We start from the raw sequence: 24,439 nt of genomic DNA on the forward strand, positions 1-24,439 counted from the left end.
TGGTGTCTATTCCTCTAGTTTGGGAATAACTAACGGTACTCGGCAGGGTTGTCCCCTCTCTCCCTTAATATTTGCTCTTATTATGGAACCCCTAGCGGCAAAGATCCGTTGTAATAGAGCTATCTCGGGAGTATCCACTGGCCCTTCGGAATATAAAATCGCATTATATGCTGACAATATTTTAGTCTCTCTCACTGACCCAGCTCGATCCCTAAATTCACTTCTAGAGGAAATAAATTCATATTCCCAACACTCGGGTTATAAAATTAATGTCACCAAGACTGAAGTTCTTGATTTCTATATCCCTGCTACCCTAAAGCAAACACTGGAGGCCATGCTCCCTTATACCTGGCATAAAAAAAAGATTAAATATCTTGGTGTTTTCCTAACTCATCATCATCATCAGCTGTTTCAGGCAAATTTTTCCCGCCTTCTAGATTGTATTAAGTCTGATTTGTGTGACTGGTCCAATTATTTTATTTCTTGGATAGGTAGAATACATTCAGTTAAGATGAGCGTTCTCCCTCGGCTCTTGTATTTATTTCAGACCCTTCCGATCTGCATCCCTCCATACGTGTTCAAATTCCTTCAGTACCAAACCTCATATTTCATATGGAACCGGAAACGCCCGCGGATCAGACTAAAGTTGCTTCAGCGGCCTTCTAGGGGTGGGGGTTTGGGAATTCCTGATTTTAAAAAATATTATTATGCTGCGCAGCTCTCTCATTGTGCTCAGTGGTGTAACTTCGGTGCGGGGAAGGTCTGGGTGGCTATTGAGGCCGAGGAGCTGGGACTGGCTACTGTATCCTCCCTCTTGTGGCTATCTAAGATTCATCGTCCCCGGACAGTTTCTTCTCATCCTGTAATTTCCCGTTCTTTAGCAATTTGGGATTTTACCAATAGATGTTTTAAGTTAGCTCCGGCCCCGTCCCCTTTGATACCTCTACTTCATAATCCATCTTTTCCTCCTGGTTTATGTAAGTCATCTTTTACTGCCTGGTCATCGAGCAATATCTATTATGTAAATGATATTACTATAGATACTAATTTCCCACAATTTTCTGACTTCCGGGATAGAGCAGCGGTTCCATCCAAAGATTTTTTTCGGTTCCTACAAATTAGACATTTCCACTCCAAAATTAGTTCGATTCTGATTAGCAGACCTTTTCTTTTGAGTCCTTATGTTGGAGAAGACCCTCCACTAGGGGTCTTATTTCTACTATTTATTCCTTACTAGGGGAAGAAGTAAGCTCTAATCGAGACCCTCATGAGTTAGCGTGGGAACGAGATTTGGGACACTCTATAGATGCTGAGGATTGGACGGAGATATGGGACAATGCTGCCACCAGCTCTATTTGCGTCAAAATTAAAGAAAATGTTTATAAATTGCTATACCGATGGTATTATGTACCATCGCGGCTACAAGCAATGTTTCCCGATGCTTCGGATAGATGTTGGAGGGGTTGCGGTGGAGAGGGCAGTTTTTTGAATATCTGGTGGACTTGTCCCAAACTAACTAGAATATGGCAGGAGGTTCTTGCTCTCCTCTCGCACCTCTTTGATATTACGATTCCCTCTGATCCTCGGCATTTTCTACTTCCCTTGGGTCTGCCTTCTCTGTCCCGGTGTCAGAATAGGTTATTCCGACATATAGTGTCTGCTATGACCTGCCAAATTGCAGCGGATTGGAAAAACCCTCATCCCTCTCCGATGCAGGCAATATTATCACGCATCTGGTATATATACAAGATGGAATATATGACAGCTTTATTATGTAATACATCCAAAACCTTTGATAAAATATGGTCTCCTTGGCTGACATACCAAAATGTTTCCTCTCCATTTAACAATTAATTTTTTCCTTTTATATTTTTCTCTAATATGTTTAATCTGAAAGAAAGTGATCCTATATGGAGTCCGCCCACCCTCTTCTCCTCTTATTCTCCTTTGTCTTTCCTAAAGTCTTTCTTTTCCTTTTTCCTCTTTATTTTTTTCTCTATTTTTTAAACGGATTGCCACACCGTTGCTGCAAGATTTTTCTCTTGCTTCTGTATTCCTTCTCTTTTTTATAATGAGAAAATTTTCTACTATATCATATTATTATTCTGAAATAGTACAGTTCCCACTATAAAAGTATGTTATGTGTTAATCCTTATTTTTGAATATTGGAATTCATATTGGTACTGTTTTTCTTTGATTTGCTCAATAAAAAGTGTTTACAAAAAAAAAAAGAAAAAAAAAAGAAATGCTGTGAAATAAAGATATTTGATAACTAAGGTTCTATACATGCTAAGACAGCAGTGTTTGGGTTCATACTGATGCATACTCTTTCAACAGAATTCCGGTACTATCGGTTTGGAGATTGCATCAGGCATTCTCAACTTATGGACCGCAGAAACTACAAGCAACAAAATGTATATTTTATGAACAACTGTTAGGATACAGCATGGGGAGGTGGGAGGGAAAAGACCCTCAGTTGTTAGAGGCTGGGCGAGTCTATTTGAACCAGCCTGTTAAATGCACTGTAACATATGCTTCTCCCCTGGGAACCAATGGCATAAGCAAGAAACTTCTCTATTGTCCTGTCTATTCTGGGGGGGTATAAACATGTGTGCTCAAACGCTGGGTCTTTAGTCTTCTTGCTGAATGCTGAATGACGACGGAGTCTCTTGCTGATGCCTATCACCGGGTGCGGAAGCGCTGCTTATGTATACTGTACTTGGGGTCTGTATAATTCCTTTGCATCTAATTGTGTCTGGATCAATAGCGTGTAACTGACTGTGCTTTTTACTTGAATAATACTTTGTGCTTTGGAACCACATGTTCTAAGTCTGGAGTCTCTATTTACTGTATGACTGCGTACGCAAATTAAGCGTCATCCTTAGAGGTTTATAGGTAGGATTTTAGAAGGTATAGGCAGGGGTATATAGAGGTTAAATTTTAATATTGTCACCAGAGAGTGATTTCTTATACAAGAGAGAGAGTCCAGGAGGACAACAGAGTTATAAGATCTGATAGCACAATCATTACATACATTTATGTGCATTGTGCAAGACTGAACTTGTGCCTTATATTGGTTGGATCCACACACTCACCAATATTCTTAAGACTTTTTCAAGATTTCATTGAACTGAACTTTGCTTTACTTTACTGATAATAATTATCTTATAAGTAACTTATATATTTGATATAATCATATGTATTCTTCACTGTTATTAGTGCATTCACATGATATAAAGGAATATATATATATATATATATATATATATATATGTGTAGAGAGTTAGAAATGAAACAAGAGTTCAGTGATGCTTATTGACAGATTCTGCAATACAGCCAGAGTGGTCAAGTCCTGAATGGAAATATGATATGTAGAGATAAGGGTGGAATGTAATCAGTGGGTTAAATAGTTAATCTCTACATAAGTATCTAAGTTGTAAGTTGTAACACACATATATACCCCTTGCTAGGCCTCTTCAGGTTGAGAATGAGATTGTCTTAATACAATTGCAGTCTTTCCGTAGAATGGTCAAATGATCTTTTGGGGTCAAATTACCTTTTGGGGTCAAATAAGACATAAATTGAGGCCTAGCTCCTACCTGCCACTGCTTTTAGTAGAAGTATAATGAGCCATTCATAGCCTACGTGTTCTTATAAGTTAGCTACGTTCCATTGGAATGGTCCTGGTTGATAATCTAGTAGCACATCTGTGAAATTTATAGCTGCTTCTGTTGTCACTACTCAAAATAGTGTAGAATTGGTAAATGCAAGAAGCGCTTTTTGGGGGGGGATTTTTTATGTACTAATTACTATTGATACCTGCTGGTCCACAGAAAAGTGAATAAGTAATTAAATAATCAAACTGCAAACCAAACGAACAAATAAAAAGGAGGTATGTAAATACTTAAATAAAATAAAAAAGAAGAAAAGAGGATGAATTACTTTGAATAGAAATGAAGATAAAATAAAATCAAACAACAAAAACGAAATGTGGCTAGTGCAAAATTAACTGACATACTATACATATACATACTATATATAACATACTATACATACTGTGTTATATATAAAATACTATACATACTGTACTATATATAACACTATACACACTGTACTATATATATTATACTATACATACTGTACTATATATATTATACTATACATACTGTGTTATATATAAAATACTATACATACTGTACTATATATAAAACTATACACACTGTACTATATATATTATACTATACATACTGTACTATATATATTATACTATACATACTGTGCTATATATAATATACTATACATACTGTACTATATATATTATACTATACATACTGTGCTATATATATTATACTATACATACTGTGCTATCTATAATATACTATACATACTGTACTATATATAACATACTATACATACTGTGTTATATATAAAATACTATACATACTGTACTATATATAACACTATACACACTGTACTATATATATTATACTATACATACTGTGCTATCTATAATATACTATACATACTGTGCTATATATAATATACTATACATACTGTGTTATATATAAAATACTATACATACTGTACTATATATAACACTATACACACTGTACTATATATATTATACTATACATACTGTGCTATCTATAATATACTATACATACTGTACTATATATAACATACTATATATACTGTGCTATATATAACATACTATACATACTGTACTATATATAATATACTATACATACTGTGTTATATATAAAATACTATACATACTGTACTATATATAACACTATACACACTGTACTATATATATTATACTATACATACTGTGCTATCTATAATATACTATACATACTGTGCTATATATAATATACTATACATACTGTGTTATATATAAAATACTATACATACTGTACTATATATAACACTATACACACTGTACTATATATATTATACTATACATACTGTGCTATCTATAATATACTATACATACTGTACTATATATAACATACTATATATACTGTGCTATATATAACATACTATACATACTGTACTATATATAATATACTATACATACTGTGCTATCTATAATATACTATACATACTGTACTATATATAATATACTATACATACTGTGCTATATATAATATACTATACATACTGTGCTATCTATAATATACTATACATACTGTACTATATATATTATACTATACATACTGTACTATATATATTATACTATACATACTGTACTATATATAACATACTATACATACTGTACTATATATAATATACTATACATACTGTGCTATCTATAATATACTATACACACTGTATTATATATAATATACTATACATACTGTACTATATATAACATACTATACATACTGTGCTATATATAACATACTATACATACTGTACTATATATAACATACTATACATACTGTGCTATATATAACATACTGTGCTATATATAACATACTATACATACTGTACTATATATAATATACTATACATACTGTACTATATATAATATACTATACACACTGTATTATATATAATATACTATACATACTGTACTATATATAATATACTATACATACTGTGCTATATATAACACATACTATATATAACATATACATACTGTATAATATATAACATACTATACATAACATACTATATATAACATATACATACTGTATAATATATAACATACTATACATAACATACTATATATAACATATACATACTGTATGATATATAATATACTATACATACTGTGCTATATATATAATACACTATACATACTGTACTATATATAACATACTATACATACTGTGCTATATATAATACACTATACATACTGTACTATATATAATATACTATACATAAAATTTTGTATAGGATTGTATTTATATAATAACTTTTTTACACGATACATACACCCTTCTTTTTAGTTTTGTTACTCACCTTTATACACATCATTTCACGCTATTATATATTTTTCATCATCTATTTACTTTTCACTACACTTTGAGAACCAGGTCTAATTATTACAATCAATCATTATACACATACACTGTATTCCTTACAGTATTAATTTATCACTTACTCAGTATGTGTTTAGTTTTTTTAGTTTTTCATTTATTATCTGTGTCCCTCCCCCTTTTTCTCTAATAAATAAAAAATAATTTTTTTTTTTTTGAATTAATTTTATATTTTTAATCATAACATTTATGATATGGCATCTCTCACTTCTTTCACTATACATTTATCACCATTTATGAATCTTTTGATGACAATAGTAATTAGTTAGTTGACACCTACATCTAGAGTAGTATATATTTATAAGTTATCAATAGGTGAGGTTAATAACTAAGTAGTGGGATTGCAAATTATCCTGGATACGTGCCATATATCAATAAATAATTTATAAAGAACATCATAAGAAATCTATAATATAGATCATATATGGTTAAAAAGTAAGAAAGGAATTTTCTTTGTTTATCTGCTTAAAGCATCTAACTATGGGATTAAACCAATGTCAGGTTCTATGTGTGGCAGGTTGCTTTGTCATACACTGGAGATTCACCATTTATGTTTACCCCGTAGAACACAGTGATAATGGAGGCTATTTAACCATTGGTCAGATACTCTGGCAATCAAACATAACAATGATACTATTGGCCACTTGCCGATTGGCGGGAGGGTGTCTGCGCTGGCGCCACGCAGGAAACCCCATCTACCAGTCAGTATACTTGCTGTATATTTGTTTGCTGCTGCTCCTTGTTGGTGACTCATATCCCATGTGCTTTGACATGGTGAGTCGCTGTGCGGCGATCGCCCCGTTCAGGTATGGGGGATGTTAGTGATTTGCCACAGGTGGAGCATTTAAATATAACAACTTGGACCATTTATACTCACAGGCATTGTGTCTTTGTATAATAATGTCATGTATGCAGAATGTAAGATCATTTTGTAGTGGGTGAGGATCAGGACACTGGTCCATATATGATGTTACTCCCCTTTCTCTCCCCCCTTTTTACATGTAGTATATTTATTACACTCTGAGCGCAGACATATATATACTGGAATAGAGATACCCTGTATAATTAGGATATCACTCTCCATTTTCTGCTGTAATTGATGCAACACTCCTTTAGTACGCTGGTTACACAATATAGTAGGTTACTATGTGTCAGGACACCTCATTACAGAGAAACGGATCTATTTTAGACATTATCTTATATAGTAGTCTATGTTGCATCATTATTATTATCATGACTTGGTTAACCCTATTAAGGTCAAACGTTGCTTCAAACTACCAAGCCTTTAATTAAAAGGCAGTAAATGTTATTCTTTTGAAAAAATTGGGTATGTGCATATATTATATATGATTAACACCAGTATATATAAAAAAGATCTTTCTTATCATTTTTATTAGTCCAAGTTCATTAGAGATAAACAATTCTGCATATCTAAGTGTCAGCGACTTTCTGCATCAAGCTATCCTTATTCATGAATTATTAGTCCGGGTTGACTATTAATAACAAGGCATTTCATATTGATTTTTATCTATGTTTCTAATATACTTTGCTTGTGAAAGGCCTTGTTATTAAAGGATTCAATTACCAACTTATTATCCTTGAATTAACTTGAGACTTTTTTGTACATATTATTATAGGACGAGACCATTTTATTTTGTATTACCGTCAAAGCAACCGTGGTCATGGTTCAATAGTACTTAATCTACGATCGGTTACTCACCTCTTTGACTATCTACTCTAATAACTGATGACAATCTCATTTAGAGTAACTCTCTCATTAAGGGTCCAATGCAATATGTAAGAGCCTTAACAGCAGAAGCGAAATAGTGAGTAACGTTGCGGTTACACTGTTGTTTCTAAGGGTAATAATACCACCAGATGATCTCTCACCCCGCATTGATGGCCTCTGCTAAGTGAGGGGAAGTAGAATTATAGGTGGATTAATCTCCACCCTGCCCGTCCTATTACTTCATTCTTATTAGGTAGCATGTTATATGGACTGGTGTGATTTCTAAAGGACCATTGAGGTATTATGTGTCTATTATGTTGCTTTAGATGTTCGCCGCTTGTTCGATGAACAAATATCTTCAAAATATGTGAATATGTTTTCTATTTACCACCCATTGTATTAAATGTCGATTTAAAGGGTATTTTATGATAGGATGCTTTACTAAATTAGCATATACCTTCAGACCACCTTACTGACTAATTTTTGGGTGTATTTATGTTCTATGTTTTTTGTCTTTTATCTTTTGCCATAGATTTATCAGCTAGTATTATTAAAGGTTATGTTTTAATTATTTTCATTTTCCATAAAGAGTGCTCACAAAATAGAGTTTCTTTTCTTCTTCTTCTTTATAATATACTATACATCCTGTACTATATATAACACACTATACATCCTGTACTATATATAACATACTATACATCCTGTACTATATATAACACACTATACATCCTGTACTATATATAACACACTATACATCCTGTACTATATATAACACACTATACATCCTGTACTATATATAACACACTATACATCCTGTACTATATATAACACACTATACATCCTGTACTATATATAACACACTATACATCCTGTACTATATATAACATACTATACATCCTGTACTATATATAACACACTATACATCCTGTACTATATATAACACACTATACATCCTGTACTATATATAACATACTATACATCCTGTACTATATATAACACACTATACATCCTGTACTATATATAACATACTATACATACTGTGCTATCTATAACATACTATACATTATGTACTATATATAACACACTATACATCCTGTACTATATATAACACACTATACATCCTGTACTATATATAACACACTATACATCCTGTACTATATATAACACACTATACATCCTGTACTATATACAACACACTATACATCCTGTACTATATACAACACACTATACATTATGTACTATAGATAACATACTATACATACTGTGCTATCTATAACATACTATAAATACTGTGATATATATACTGTAACATACTATACATACTGTACTATATATAACATAATTTATACAACAAATATATACATACATACTATATATAACATACTATACATACTATATATAACATACATACTATATATAACATATACATACTGTATGATATATAACATACTATACATAACATACTATATATAACCTATACATACTATATATAACATACTATACATACTATATGTGGCCGGAGGCTGGACTCACGTGTTTAATGGCAGCTGCGGCACTGAAGGGGTTAACCCCTATGCAGTGGCGCCATTTTTAAAGGGAACAATGGGCACTAGGCACCATATTTAAAAGGTATTAACGGCGCTAGTGTTTTAATGTATTTTTTAATGTGTTGTGGCCAGATAATTAGGAGAGTCCCAGACTGCGGGGCTAGGAGAGGTGCCGGCTGTACTGCGGGGCTAGGAGAGGCGTCGGCTGTACTGCGGGGCTAGGAGAGGCGCCGGCTGTACTGCGGGGCTAGGAGAGGTGCTGGCTGTACTGCGGGGCTAGGAGAGGCATTTGTACTGCAGGGCTAGGAGAGGTGCTGGCTGTACTGCGGGGCTAGGAGAGGCGCCGGCTTACTGCGGGGCTAGGAGAGGCGCCGGCTTACTGTGGGGCTAGGAGAGGCGCCAGCTTACTGCGGGGCTAGGAGAGGTGCCGGCTGTACTGTGGGGCTAGTAGAGGCGCCGGATGTACTGTGGGGCTAGGAGAGGCGCTGGCCATACTGCGGGGCTAGGAGAGGCACTTGTACTGCAGAGCTAGGAGACGCGCTGGCTGTACGGCAGGGCTAGGAGAGGAGCTGGCTGTACTGCAGAGCTAGGAGAGGTGCTGGCTGTACTGCGGGGCTAGGAGAGGCATTTGTACTGCAGGGCTAGGAGAGGTGCTGGCTGTACTGCGGGGCTAGGAGAGGCGCCGGATGTACTGCGGGGCTAGGAGAGGCGTCGGCTTACTGCGGGGATAGGAGAGGCGCCGGCTGTACAGCGGGGCTAGGAGAGGCTACGGCGGGGCTAGGAGAGGCGCTGGCTGTACGGCAGGGCTAAGAGAGGCGCTGGCTGTACTGTAGGGATAGGAGAGGCGCCAACCGTACTGTGGTGCTAGGAAAGGCGCTGGCTGTACTGCGGGGCTAGGAGAGGCGCTGGCTGTACTGCGGGGCTAGGAGAGGCGCTGGCTGTACTGCGGGGCTAGGAGAGGCGCTGGCTGTAATGCGGGGCTAGGAGAGGTGCTGGCTGTTTGGCAGGGCTAGGAGAGGCGCTGGCTGTATGGCAGGACTAGGAGAGGCGCTGGCTGTACTGCAGGGCTAGGAGAGGCGCTGGCTGTAATGCAGGGCTAGGAGAGGCGCTGGCTGTAATGCAGGGCTAGGAGAGGCGCTGGCTGTAATGCAGGGCTAGGAGAGGCGCTGGCTGTAATGCAGGGCTAGGAGAGGCGCTGGCTGTAATGCAGGGCTAGGAGAGGCGCTGGCTGTAATGCAGGTCTAGGAGAGGCGCTGGCTGTAATGCAGGGCTAGGAGAGGTGCTGGCTGTACTGTGGGGATAGGAGAGGCTGGGGGACAGGGAGAGCAGCTCCCAGTATCACCAGCACTGAGTTAATGTCCGAGCGTAGACACAGTATAAAAGCACAAAGAGTGCAATTGATTTATAATAAACTGTATTAATCTACTATATAAAAGCGAAAATGTGTCCTTCTGTCCTTCTATACAAATCCACAGTTTACTAGCCACGATCGTGAAATTTTACTTATGAGCATATTAAAATATGATGGAGGCAACCAAAAACATTTGAAATTGAAATGAATTACTGTTTATTTTTAATTAATGAAAAAACACAATTTTTGCATAGCATTCGCCCTCTACAGGTGTAGTACGGAATTACAAAAGGATTTAGCTTATCTACTAATTTTTCTTTTCTATCTTCTCTACTATATCAAAGCGAAAATTTGTTCTTCTGTCTTTCTATACAAATCCAGTTTACAAGCAAAGATTGTGACATTTTACATACGAGTGTATGAAAACACAGCGGGAGCCAACTACATTTTTTAAAATTGAAATTAATTACTGTTAAGTTTTAATTAATTTAAAACCACAATTTTTGCTGTACGCTCATTGTGGGGCCTCAGAGCATATGGTTAGGGAAGTTTGTCACACTTTTTGTGAGGCTCTGCCTAAGGAGAGGTTGGTGGAAGGATTATGTGTAAACAAACATTCTTAAAATCCCGGGCAATGCCGGGTACACCAGCTAGTATACATATAAATTGCGGGAGAGCACTGCATCTGATAGCAATGCATTGGTGTAACACCTGTCTCATCTATTACCTAGCTCAGCACAGGTGTCTGCAGTCATACATTATATACACAATGCTCTGCTCCTGTACTCCCCACCTAATGTATGACTGCAGCCACCTGTGGTGTAACACCTGTCTCATCTATTACCTAGCTCAGCACAGGTGTCTGCAGTCATACATTATATACACAGTGCTCTGCTCCTGTACTCCCCACCTAATGTATGACTGCAGCCACCTGTGGTGTAACACCTGTCTCATCTATTACCTAGCTCAGCACAGGTGTCTGCAGTCATACATTATATACATAGTGCTCTGCTCCTGTACTCCTCACCTCATGTATGACTGCAGACACCTGTGGTGTAACACCTGTCTCATCTATTACCTAGCTCAGCACAGGTGTCTGCAGTCATACATTATATACACAATGCTCTGCTCCTGTACTCCTCACCTAATGTATGACTGCAGACACCTGTGGTGTAACACCTGTCTCATCTATTACCTAGCTCAGCACAGGTGTCTGCAGTCATACATTATATACACAATGCTCTGCTCCTGTACTCCCCACCTAATGTATGACTGCAGACACCTGTGGTGTAACACCTGTCTCATCTATTACCTAGCTCAGCACAGGTGTCTGCAGTCACACATTATATACACAGTGTTCTGCTCCTGTACTCCCCACCTAATGTATGACTGCAGACACCTGTGGTGTAACACCTGTCTCATCTATTACCTAGCTCAGCACAGGTGTCTGCAGTCATACATTATATACACAATGCTCTGCTCCTGTACTCCCCACCTAATGTATGACTGCAGCCACCTGTGGTGTAACACCTGTCTCATCTATTACCTAGCTCAGCACAGGTGTCTGCAGTCATACATTATATACACAGTGCTCTGCTCCTGTACTCCCCACCTAATGTATGACTGCAGCCACCTGTGATGTAACACCTGTCTCACCTATTACCTAGCTCAGCACAGGTGTCTGCAGTCATACATTATATACACAGTGCTCTGCTCCTGTACTCCCCACCTAATGTATGACTGCAGCCACCTGTGGTGTAACACCTGTCTCACCTATTACCTAGCTCAGCACAGGAGTCTGCAGTCATACATTATATACACAGTGCTCTGCTCCTGTACTCCCCACCTAATGTATGACTGCAGCCACCTGTGATGTAACACCTGTCTCACCTATTACCTAGCTCAGCACAGGTGTCTGCAGTCATACATTATATACACAATGCTCTGCTCCTGTACTCCCCACCTAATGTATGACTGCAGCCACCTGTGGTGTAACACCTGTCTCATCTATTACCTAGCTCATCACAGGTGTCTGCAGTCATACATTATATACACAGTGCTCTGCTCCTGTACTCCCCACCTAATGTATGACTACAGACACCTGTGGTGTAACACCTGTCTCATCTATTACCTAGCTCAGCACAGGTGTCTGCAGTCATACATTATATACACAGTGCTCTGCTCCTGTACTCCCCACCTAATGTATGACTGCAGCCACCTGTGGTGTAACACCTGTCTCATCTATTACCTAGCTCAGCACAGGTGTCTGCAGTCATACATTATATACACAGTGCTCTGCTCCTGTACTCCCCACCTAATGTATGACTGCAGCCACCTGTGGTGTAACACCTGTCTCATCTATTACCTAGCTCAGCACAGGTGACTGCAGTCATACATTAGGTGGGAGCATTGTGTACCTAATGGAACGGGTCTTGTTGGAGGGTAGGATAGATGTATTCGTGTGTTGCAGATTTGCACGCTTGACTAATGTGGAATCTCGCCAGCGCAGTGATAGGGATAGATTGCTGACCTGTGGTCTAGGGGATGGAGGCAATGATGAGACAATAGGAGCTAGATGAGGTATGCAGGAGTTATAGGAGTGTCATGGGTGTGTTATGGGAGAGTCATGGGCATGTTATGGGAGTGCCATGGGCGTGTTATGGGAGTGCCATGGGCGTGGTATGGGAATGTCATAGGTGTGTTATGGGAGTGTCATGGGCGAGTTATGGGAGTGTCATGGGCGAGTTACGGGAGAGTCATGGGCGAGTTATGGGAGAGTCATGGGCGTGGTACGGGAGAGTCATGGGCTTGTTATGGGAGTGCCATGGGCGTGTTATGGGAGAGTCATGGGCGTGGTACGGGAGAGTCATGGGCTTGTTATGGGAGTGCCATGGGCGTGTTATGGGAGTGCCATGGACGTGGTATGGGAATGTCATAGGTGTGTTAGGGGAGAGTCATGGGCGTGTTATGGAAGTGTCAGGAGAGTGTTATTGGAATGTCATGGGCGTGGTACGGGAGTGTCATGGGCGTGGTACGGGAGTGTCATGGGCGTGGTGTCATGGGCGTGGTACGGGAGTGTCATGGGCGTGGTACGGGAGTGCCTTGGGCGTGTTATGCGAGTGTCATAGACGTGGTACGGGAATGTCATGGGCGTGGTACGGGAATGTCATGGGCTTGTTATTGGAGAGTCATGGGCGTGTTATGGGAGTGTCATGGGCGTGTTATGGGAGTGTCATGGGCGTGTTTTGCGAGTGTCATGGGCGTGGTACGGGAATGTCAGGAGAGTGTTATGGGAGTGTCAGGAGAGTGTTATGGGAGTGTCATGGGCGTGTTATGGGAGTGATATGGGTGTGGTACAGGAGTGTCATGGGCGTGGTACAGGAATGTCAAGGGCGTGGTACGGGAGTGTCATGGGCGTTGTACGGGAATGTCATGGGCTTTTTATGGGAGTGTCATGAGCGTGGTACGGGAGAATCATGGGCGTGGTACGGGAGAATCATGGGTGTGGTACGGGAGAGTCATGGGTGTGGTATGGGAATGTCATGGGTGTGTTATGGGAGAGTCATGGGTGTGTTATGGGAGTGTTATGGGAATGTCATGGGCGTGGTATGGGAGTGTCATGGGCTTGTTATGGGAGTGTCATGGGTGTGTTATGGGAGTGTCATGGGCGTGGTACGGGAAGCGTAATGGGCGTGTTATGGGAGTGTCAGGAGAGTGTTATGGGAATGTCATGGGAGTGTCATGGGAGTGCCATGGGCGTGGTACGGGAATGTCATGGGTGTGTTATGGGAGTGTCATGGGCGTGGTACGGGAATGTCATGGGCATGTTGCAGAAGTGTCATGGGCGTGTTATGGGAGTGTCATGGGCGTGGTACGGGAATGTCATGGGCATGTTGCGGAACTGTCATGGGCGTGTTATGGGAGTGTGATTTGCGTGTTATGGGAGAGTGATGGGTGTGTTACGGGAGTGTCAGGGGCGTGTTACCAGAGTGTGATGGGCGTGTTACAGGAGTGTGAAGGGCGTGTTACAGGAGTGTGATGGGCGTGTTAAAGGAGTGTCATGGGAGTATGATGGGCATGTTATGGGAGTGTCGTGGACATGTTAGGGGAGTGTTAAGGGAGTGTCATGGTCCTGTTATGGGAGTGTCATGGGCGTGTTACGGGAGTGTCATGGGCATGCCTGGGAAGTCCTCTGCATTCTCAGTTAGAAGTGCGCAGCGTCAGAGACCATGCTTAGGCTTAGTTGGATTAGAGAAGAATAGGCCCCAGACTACCACCAATGACGATGGTGCAACTGATGTGTTTACAATCTCCATAGAAACAGAGCACACAGCCGGAGAGAGGGCACCTCACCATCAGCACTCGCCATCACATCGTCCAGCACATAGGGGAAGGCTGAGATTAGCATTTACATATTCCCGTAACCGCTATTGCTAGAGTGAGTGCGACCGCGGCTGCATTACCAACCATCTCTGAATCAGGCCCATAGATGAGTGATGGAAGTGCAGTTAGGAGGAGGTTGCAGTAGCCAGGGCGGGAGATGCTGAGATGATGAGAATGGATAGATGTATCAGTAATGACTGAGGGAGAAAGAGGCATATTCTGGCGTAACGATGGGAGAGAAGCTGAGATGGAGACAACACAGCAGGGAAACCTCATATTGTTAGTGCTGGAGAGTAGGGGGTTCTGTAATTCCTGTGTCTATATTACGGTATATCCAGCAAGTATGAGAAGGAGACTGATGGACGTATAATATGAGCTTCCTAAGTACGTCAGAGCCACAGAGGACAGGACGTCATTCTGATGATAGTGGTTATCCCGTGTCCTCAGGACAGGTGGCCAAGTGTCTGCGTGCTCCACGGAGGTGGCTTCCTGGTGACAGAAGCGCAGCGATTTTCAACTGCTTCTGCCTCTCTCTGGATCACTATCCTGGCACTCGCTCCTCCTCTCCACTACATGTGAAAAGTTATATATATATATATATTTATATATAGAACAGTGGGTTGACTATAGAGCGACTGGTTTATAAACGTGCATAAATCATGTAATTATTCAAACCAATTGTGTGGTTTAAAAAATGAATGAAAAGTGCCAGTGCTTAATAAATAAATAATTTAACAATTTAATCAATACAAAATATTACAGTGATAGAAGAAAAAAAAAAAAACATACAGCATATACATAAAAAACCCTTTTGTGGAAGGGTAAAATCAGAGAAAGTCTAAAAAACTAAGCACTTTAAAAATAGAGAAATCTTTTTTTAAAGGTTAAAATAAATAGCTTATCTGAGCGAGGTGGATAGAAATTAGCATATTCATAGGTTCAAAAGGCAAGGCAAGCTCTTTCCCAACGCGTTTCGTCCTGGGGACACTAGTGTATTGGGTCATAATCTTATTTATACCCCCACATAGGTTCATCAGAGGTTATGAGGCCGCATCACTTCCTGTTTATCCAAATTTGTTCTATTACCCAAACCTAATTCAACATAGTATGAGCGCATTACCACTATGTTGATAAGGTAAACTATTAAGTGAGAACTTTGTTTTAAACTGTCAAAAGATCAACAATAATGAAAACAATTCGTTGTGTGAGGGCAGCATCCGCTTTGCCATCTTGGACTTCCGCCCTTAGTAATTTCATCACATCCTGTGCGTTGCCGCTTCTTCCCGGGATTGAGGTAAGCCGGGTACGTCACTTCCGTCCTCGTGGCTGCATTCCTCCCGATCACGTGGGCCCGCTGTCATCCGTCACTTCCGCCCTTCTCGTCCATGCGATGGATGTATGATGACTTCCGCCCGCCGCATCAGCGTTGTTCGTTTCCATGGGAACTTGAATAGCATGTATCCAGCTTCCTGGGTTCTCCTGGCATGAAGCGCCCTATTGTTCATATCGGAACCAACTTCCGCCCACACTTTGGCATATAGATAAAAACGTTGTGCCATAATCTGTGACTTAAGACAAAAACGTTCATTAGATTCCATGATATATACTTTGTAAGGAAATATTCAGGACCGCACATTATTAGATTATTATTCAATTTATAATTCAGACCCTATTTCAATATAATCATTAATTATCTTGGCCCAAATATAAAGCTACGGGTTTCTATTTTATTTAGAAAACGGGAGATTTTATTAGGGGGGAAAAAAAAAAAGTTAAAAAATCTAGAGTCAGAAGAGATTTCCCAGAAACTTCCTACTTTTGATTATGCTTGTGTGGCAAGGTTCATGTTAAGTCACAAGTCTGATTCCAGTATTCTTTTCAGATGGTAGTTCTTTTCATTTCTTTGTGATACTCCAGATGTATTTATAGATTTCCACTAACACCATATTTGAATGCTTCGCTGTCTTCCAAAGATCTTTCAAGTTCAAATATTATTGCGCATATTTTCTTGTATATTCTTTCAGGCTCCATTACTTATACTCCCATAGAGGATTGTCATCCAACCATAGTTTTGCAGCACCTGGTATTCCTAGGGGGTCACCCATCCTAGTACTAACCCAGCCCACAGGAGCTTCGCTTCCAAGTTCGGGCGGAGTTGGGCATATACCCAGTGGTATGGCTGCAATCAATGGTGGTGGATCTATCCTCTATGCCTACCACACCTGAACTTCTCCAAGAAGTCACCCTCCAGGGTACTGATCAGGCCCTCCACAACAATCCACCATATCCCATAGTGGATCGGTAATGAGGTACATTAAGTAGGTGGGAGGATGCCATCATAAGAAAGGCGCAATTTCGTAACTTTCGTTGAATCCTTTTGGTGCCAATGTATCCAATTCAAATAACCAGTACATCTCACGTCTTGAGAGTAAGTTTCCAAGATCTCCTCGTTCTAGCGTTACGTGTTCAATAGCTTTGAACGTGATGTCTTCTGGATTAGAATTATGAACTAAGGAAAAATGTTTTGAAACAGCATGTCCCTCTATTTTATTACATATATTGCGGATATGTTCCTGGATCCTTAGTTTCAGTGGTCTCTTGGTTTTACCCACGTATTTAAGTCCACAGGTACATTCCAACAAGTAGATGACAGACGTAGAGTTACAATTCATAAAGGTTTTAATCTTATGCTCTTTAGATCCCTCTGAGTTCATAAAATTTTTTCTCTTAGGATGAACAAATTTACAGATATTGCAGATATTGAATCCAGATGTTGTAGTGCAGTGAATCTGTTTCTCATAAAACTAGTTGTAGGTCTTGAGGCTGGCTGCTGATAAAGGGGGAGGGTTAGTTATTATGGATTCTGATTATTACCATAAAGAAGCATGTAGATTATTGGATGATGGCAACTCATATGTGAAACTGGAAGTAGATCCAATTAATAACTACATAGATGAATTAAGGACAATTTTGGTACACGGTTTACATAATAATATCATCAGTAAAGAAGAATTTCAATTCCTGATGAACACCAACCCTCGAACCCCTATATTTTATTTCTTGCCAAAGATACATAAATCACTAACGGAACCTCCTGGAAGGCCGATCATAGCAGGAATAGACTCACTCACTTCAAATATATCGAAATTTGTTGATCTCTTCCTACAGAAATATGTGAGTAAACTGGATTCTTACCTCAAGGACACTACCAACATTCTACAATGTTTAGAGGGGATACATTGGAAACAGACGTATAACTGGGCAACTATAGACGTGCAATCCCTGTATACGTGTATAGAGCACACAAAAGGCATTAATGCAGCAAGGGAGTTCCTCGAGTTGGATGGCTCTATGGATGTTTTACTTAAGGAGTTCATATGTGATCTTATGTGTTTTATACTTAACCATAATTATTTTAAATTTTGAAACCAATTTTATCGCCAAATATGCGGCATGGCAATGGGGACTACGTTTGCCCCAAGCTTTGCGAATTTGTTTATGGGATGCTGGGAAAATTGTTATGTTTATACCAACAACCCATTTAAGACCAACCTCATTTTATATAAAAGATACATTGATGACATTTTGATTATATGGGATGGTACAGAGGAATATTTTAATCAATTTTTAATGCATATTTCAGACAATAATATGAACTTAAAGTTTACATCAAATTTTAACACCTCCAAAGTTGAATTTCTGGATTTGGTATTATCATCAGTGGGAGATGGAATATGTACTAAGAACTTCATTAAGACTGTTGATGCGAATAGTTATTTGCACTTTGAAAGTTGCCATCTGGATAAATGGAAGAGGAATATTCCTTACTCCCAATTCCACAGAATTAGACGTAATTGCAGTGACATAAAGGTATGCGAAGAACAACTTGAAGTATATGCAGATCGATTCAGAGAGAAGAAATATCCTGAAGCTATTTTAACAACTGCACTCCAAAGAACTAAATCTTTGGACAGACAAGAACTTCTTAAGTATAAAGTGGAAGTACCAGGCAAACCAGAAAAAATACCGTTTGTCACGACATTCAATGGTCACGAGAGACAAATCAGGAAAGCATTTAACAAAAATTGGAATATCCTATTGATGGACCCAATACTGAAAAATATTCTACCATCCCAACCACAAATTGTCTACAGGAAGTCAAGAAATTTGAAAGATTTATTGGCTCCAAGCATGTTACAAGAAAAGGAAACTAAAAAAGTGTCAAAAATGCTCCAATGCAATGGCTGCTATAAATGTGGCCACTGCAATATCTGTAAATTTGTTCATCCTAAGAGAAAAAATTTTATGAACTCAGAGGGATCTAAAGAGCATAAGATTAAAACCTTTATGAATTGTAACTCTACGTCTGTCATCTACTTGTTGGAATGTACCTGTGGACTTAAATACGTGGGTAAAACCAAGAGACCACTGAAACTAAGGATCCAGGAACATATCCGCAATATATGTAATAAAATAGAGGGACATGCTGTTTCAAAACATTTTTCCTTAGTTCATAATTCTAATCCAGAAGACATCACGTTCAAAGCTATTGAACACGTAACGCTAGGAGAACGAGGAGGAGATCTTGGAAACTTACTCTCAAGACGTGAGATGTACTGGTTATTTGAATTGGATACATTGGCACCAAAAGGATTCAACGAAAGTTACGAAATTGCGCCTTTCTTATGATGGCATCCTCCCACCTACTTAATGTACCTCATTACCGATCCACTATGGGATATGATGGATTGTTGTGGAGGGCCTGATCAGTACCCTGGAGGGTGACTTCTTGGAGACGTTCAGGTGTGGTAGGCATAGAGGATAGATCCACCACCATTGATTGCAGCCATACCACTGGGTATATGCCCAACTCCGCCCGAACTTGGAAGCGAAGCTGGATACACGCTATTCAAGTTCCCATGGAAACGAACAACGCTGATGCGGCAGGCGGAAGTCATCATACATCCATCGCATGGACGAGAAGGGCGGAAGTGACGGATGACAGCGGGCCTACGTGATCGGGAGGAATGCAGCCACGAGGACAGAAGTGACATACCCGACTTACCTCATTCCCGGGAAGAAGCGGCAACGCACAGGATGTGATGAAATTACTAAGGGCGGAAGTCCAAGGTGGCAAAGCGGATGCTGCCCTCACACAACGAATTGTTTTCATTATTGCTGATCTTTTGACAGTTTAAAACAAAGTTCTCACTTAATAGTTTACCTTATCAACATAGTGGTAATGCGCTCATACTATGTTGAATTAGGTTTGGGTAATAGAACAACTTTGGATAAACAGGAAGTGATGCGGCCTCATAACCTCTGATGAACCTATGTGGGGGTATAAATAAGATTATGACCCAATACACTAGTATCCCCTTGATGAAGTCCCCAGGATGAAACGCGTTGGGAGAGAGCTTGCCTTGCCTTTTGAACCTATGAATATGCTAATTTCTATCCACCTCGCTCAGATAAGCTATTTATTTTAACCTTTAAAAAAAGATTTCTCTATTTTTAAAGTGCTTAGTTTTTTAGACTTTCTCTGATTTTACCCTTCCACAAAAGGGTTTTTTATGTATATGCTGTATGTTTTTTTTTTTTTCTTCTATCACTGTAATATTTTGTATTGATTAAATTGTTAAATTATTTATTTATTAAGCACTGGCACTTTTCATTCATTTTTTAAACCACACAATTGGTTTGAATAATTACATGACTTATGCACGTTTATAAACCAGTCGCTCTATAGTCAACCCACTGTTCTATACATTTTTTAATACTTTTACCAGTATTTATTATTGACCTTGAGCAGACGCCCAGATAGAAAGGGCTTGGTTTACATGAAATTCACACGTTTTTTTTATATGGTATATTACTCTTAAATTATTGTATTTATTGCTGGCGCCGGTCCCACCTATTGTTGTGTTATATATATATATATATATATTACAGATGACAGTTGCATAGATTGTTCCTAACACTATTTTTATTGTCAACCAGTCGGCTCTTAAAATATTTTTTTTTCTAAACTCATAATTCGTTATTTGTCTGCAGAAAAAATATCAATATGTCATATTTATTGTGATGCTGTGGGGTATTCTGCTCAGTAGAGTTGTCAGTGGTGCAGTATTTGGGTACTCAGATAAAGTCATCATACAGCTTGTCCAGGGTAAAACAAACATAATGTTGCTTTCATATCATCAGATCATCAGCACACAGAAAATAAAGACAACCCGGCACCCATTCAGGGCACTACCTCACTTCTTCAGCATCATCTATCAAGGCAGCTACACTCTGCACAACTTCACACCAGAATGACCCACTGTTCTGGCCTCTACAGCTCCATTTGGACTAGACCTGCCTCCACAGACATCCACTGGCCTCCACAGCCCCACCTGGACTAGATCTGCCTCCACAGACATCCACTGGCCTCAACAGCCCCATCTGGACTAGACTTGCCTCCACAGACATCCACTGCCCTCAACAGCCCCACATGGACTAGACCTACCTCCACAGACATTCACTGGCCTCCACAGCCCCACCTGGACTATATCCTCTGGGCAGCAGATAGGTGTAACCACACTCCTTTTAAAACTTGTTTTGGTGGATCCACCCCAGCACAGTTTCAGTGGCTCACCAACACCAGTTAGCCTCATTCTTCCATATATACCCCCCCAGCTCACAATTTGGGATTAGGCATTTTCATGGCAAAGTCCCTCTTCACCAGACTCTTCTGTCATCTGATGGTCTCATCCTCCAAGTTCCTGTGCCCCTTCTTATGGACCATTATATGTTTACGTGAATCGTCCAGCAGTTGTGTGACAAATTTCGCAACAATTTCTCCATTTTAATACATTTCAGATAAAACCTTTTGTGCTTCTTCCTCCATTTCAAGAATCTCTAGCCCAACATTGTCTATGGCCGCTTTCATCTCTTTCTGGCTGTACTTAACAACATCAACGATTTCCTGAACATCAGAAGGCAAATGGTTAGAACCTTCATCTTGCACACTTTCTGTGATGTCTTTGCCTCAAGGAACAAAAGATCACTATTGGTATTTGTCAGTTCCATATCACCAACGTTAGATACACCTTTATCATTGGGAACGGTAATGACCTGGGAAGACTGCACATCCGTAGACATAACATGGAGATGAAGGTTGCTGCAGGGCATTTCAATTTCTGTAACATATTTTGGGGGGTATGCAATCGGGAAGCTGACTGCCTAAATACCGGCAGCCGGCTTCCCGACTGTCATATCCCGGCACGGGTGAAATGCCGGGCATCTAGATGTAGACGCCCGGCATTTCCCCAATGCCGGGAGACCGGCGCCCGGCATCCCGATCGTAGTGATGCCGGGCGCCGCGAGCAGACAGCCGGGGGGGGGAGGGTTAGGTTTAGGGCTCCCGGGGGGGACTTAGGGTTAGGCTCCCCCCCCGGGAGGGTTAGGGCTAGGCTAGGGGGAGGGAGGGTTAGGGTTAGGCACCCCGGGGGGGACGACTTAGATTTAGGCAGCGGGGAAGGGGGTGGTTAGGGTTAGGCACCCCTAAGGAGGGTTAGGTTAGACAATACTTACACATCCACGATCGGGATTTCCAGCGCTGTTGGGCTTCCGCTGCCAGGATCTCTGCTGATGTTGGGCTGCCGCTGCCGGCGGTATTTCATACCAATTCCATTTTGGGGAGTTTTTCAGCTTTTACTCAATAATAGTGAATGATCAATTGTATCAACATGGCCAGAATCAAATTCCAGAGTGTAGGCCAAGTTATTTTTCTTTTATGCTGTTCTTCCAGCTGGGTAATTTTTACTATTCCGCTTTCCAACTTATTCTGAGCCTGAAGAAAATTGTTCTCCATATATTCAAGATTAACATGTCCCAACTTTTCTTCAGCTATTTCAGATTCTGCAACTTTTTTTTACAGTCAAGCTCTTGACACTTGTTCTCTGGCACTCATTTCCACCTGCAGATTTTGCAACTGTTTCTGTGCAATTGATAGACATTACTCCTCAATCACAGCATGTACATGGTACAGTTCTTTCTCCAAAACTTCACTTTGCTCTGCTGTTTCATGCAGAATTTCCTCCAGAAAACATATTTCTCTCAGCCAGGCACTCTGACGTTGCTCTGAACGTAGTCAAGTTGTACTGGGACATTTGTATTTGCTCTTTAAAATTAGCTTGAAGACTAACTATACCCATGTCTTCTGCATATCTGTCTCTTTCCCACTGAGTATGTGCATGTTCTGTGCATGTGCAGAACGGGACCTGTGGTTACGCTCACAGCCCCCCCTGCAAGCCCTAGCATGATTGATATGCATTTTGGGGCAGAGCAGGGCATGGCTGGTCACCGTTCCCAGAAATGGGGACATATTGCCCCCATTTTATAGGAGGGACGAGACCAAGGTCAGCGTCATGGCCTCTGAAGTGACCAGCTGCGAGAAGCTTCGGCAACCAAAGGGGTTGCAATGGTGCCCACAAATGCAGCAAGGAGGTGTGACACCTCCTTCCCCATTTGCATTAAGATGGACAGAATTGCAAAGCCATCCACCTCTGCAATTCCGTCCACCTCTGCAATTCCGTCCACCTCTGCAATTCCATCCAACTTTGTGTATGGGGACAATGACCATTCCGGGAGAGGAAGGTAAGTAAGAGATATCTGTGATACTAGTGTATGAGGACAGCGGCCATTCCAGGAGAGGAAGGTAAGCAGGAGATATCTGTGATACTAGTGTATGAGGACAGCGGGTCATTCCAGGAGAGGAAGGTAACCAGGTGATATCTGTGATACTAGTGTATGGGGTGTATATACAGTCAGGTCCATAAATATTGGGACATTGACAGAATTTTCATATTTTGGCCTCTATTCACCACCACAATGGCTTTGAAATGAAACAAACAAGATGTGATTTACCTGCAGACTTTCAGATTTAATTTGAGGGTAATTACATCCAAATCAGGTGAACGGTGTAGGAATTACAATGGTTTCTATACGTGCCCCCCACTTTTTAAGGGGCCAAAAGTAATGGGACAAACTAAACAATCCTAAATCTAACTTTCACTTTTTAATACTTTGTTGCAAATCCTTTGCAGGCAATTACAGCCTGAATCTGGAATGCATAGACATCACCAGACGCTGGGTTTCATCCCTGTTGATGCTCTGCCAGGCCTCTACTGCAAATGTCTTCAGTTCCTGCTTGTTCTTGGGGCATTTTCCCTTCAGTTTTGTCTTCATCAAGTGAAATGCATGCTCAATCGGATTCAGGTCAGGGGATTGACTTGGCCATTGCATAACATTCCACTTTTTAGCCTTAAAAAACTCTTTGGTTACTTTTGCAGTATGCTTCGGGTCATTGTCCATCTGCACTGAGAAGCTCCGTCCAATG

At 40.2% G+C, this 24,439-nt stretch overlaps 1 pseudogene; it reads right to left on the bottom strand.

The window, feature by feature from the left end:
* Positions 1-17,125: 17,125 nt before the first annotated feature.
* Positions 17,126-17,244, bottom strand: LOC148442688 (5S ribosomal RNA; annotated as a pseudogene).
* Positions 17,245-24,439: the final 7,195 nt, after the last annotated feature.

Source organism: Taudactylus pleione, unplaced genomic scaffold (assembly GCF_031769625.1).
Source record: "Taudactylus pleione unplaced genomic scaffold, aTauple2 ptg001420l, whole genome shotgun sequence".
NCBI classification, from domain to species: Eukaryota; Metazoa; Chordata; class Amphibia; order Anura; family Myobatrachidae; genus Taudactylus; species Taudactylus pleione.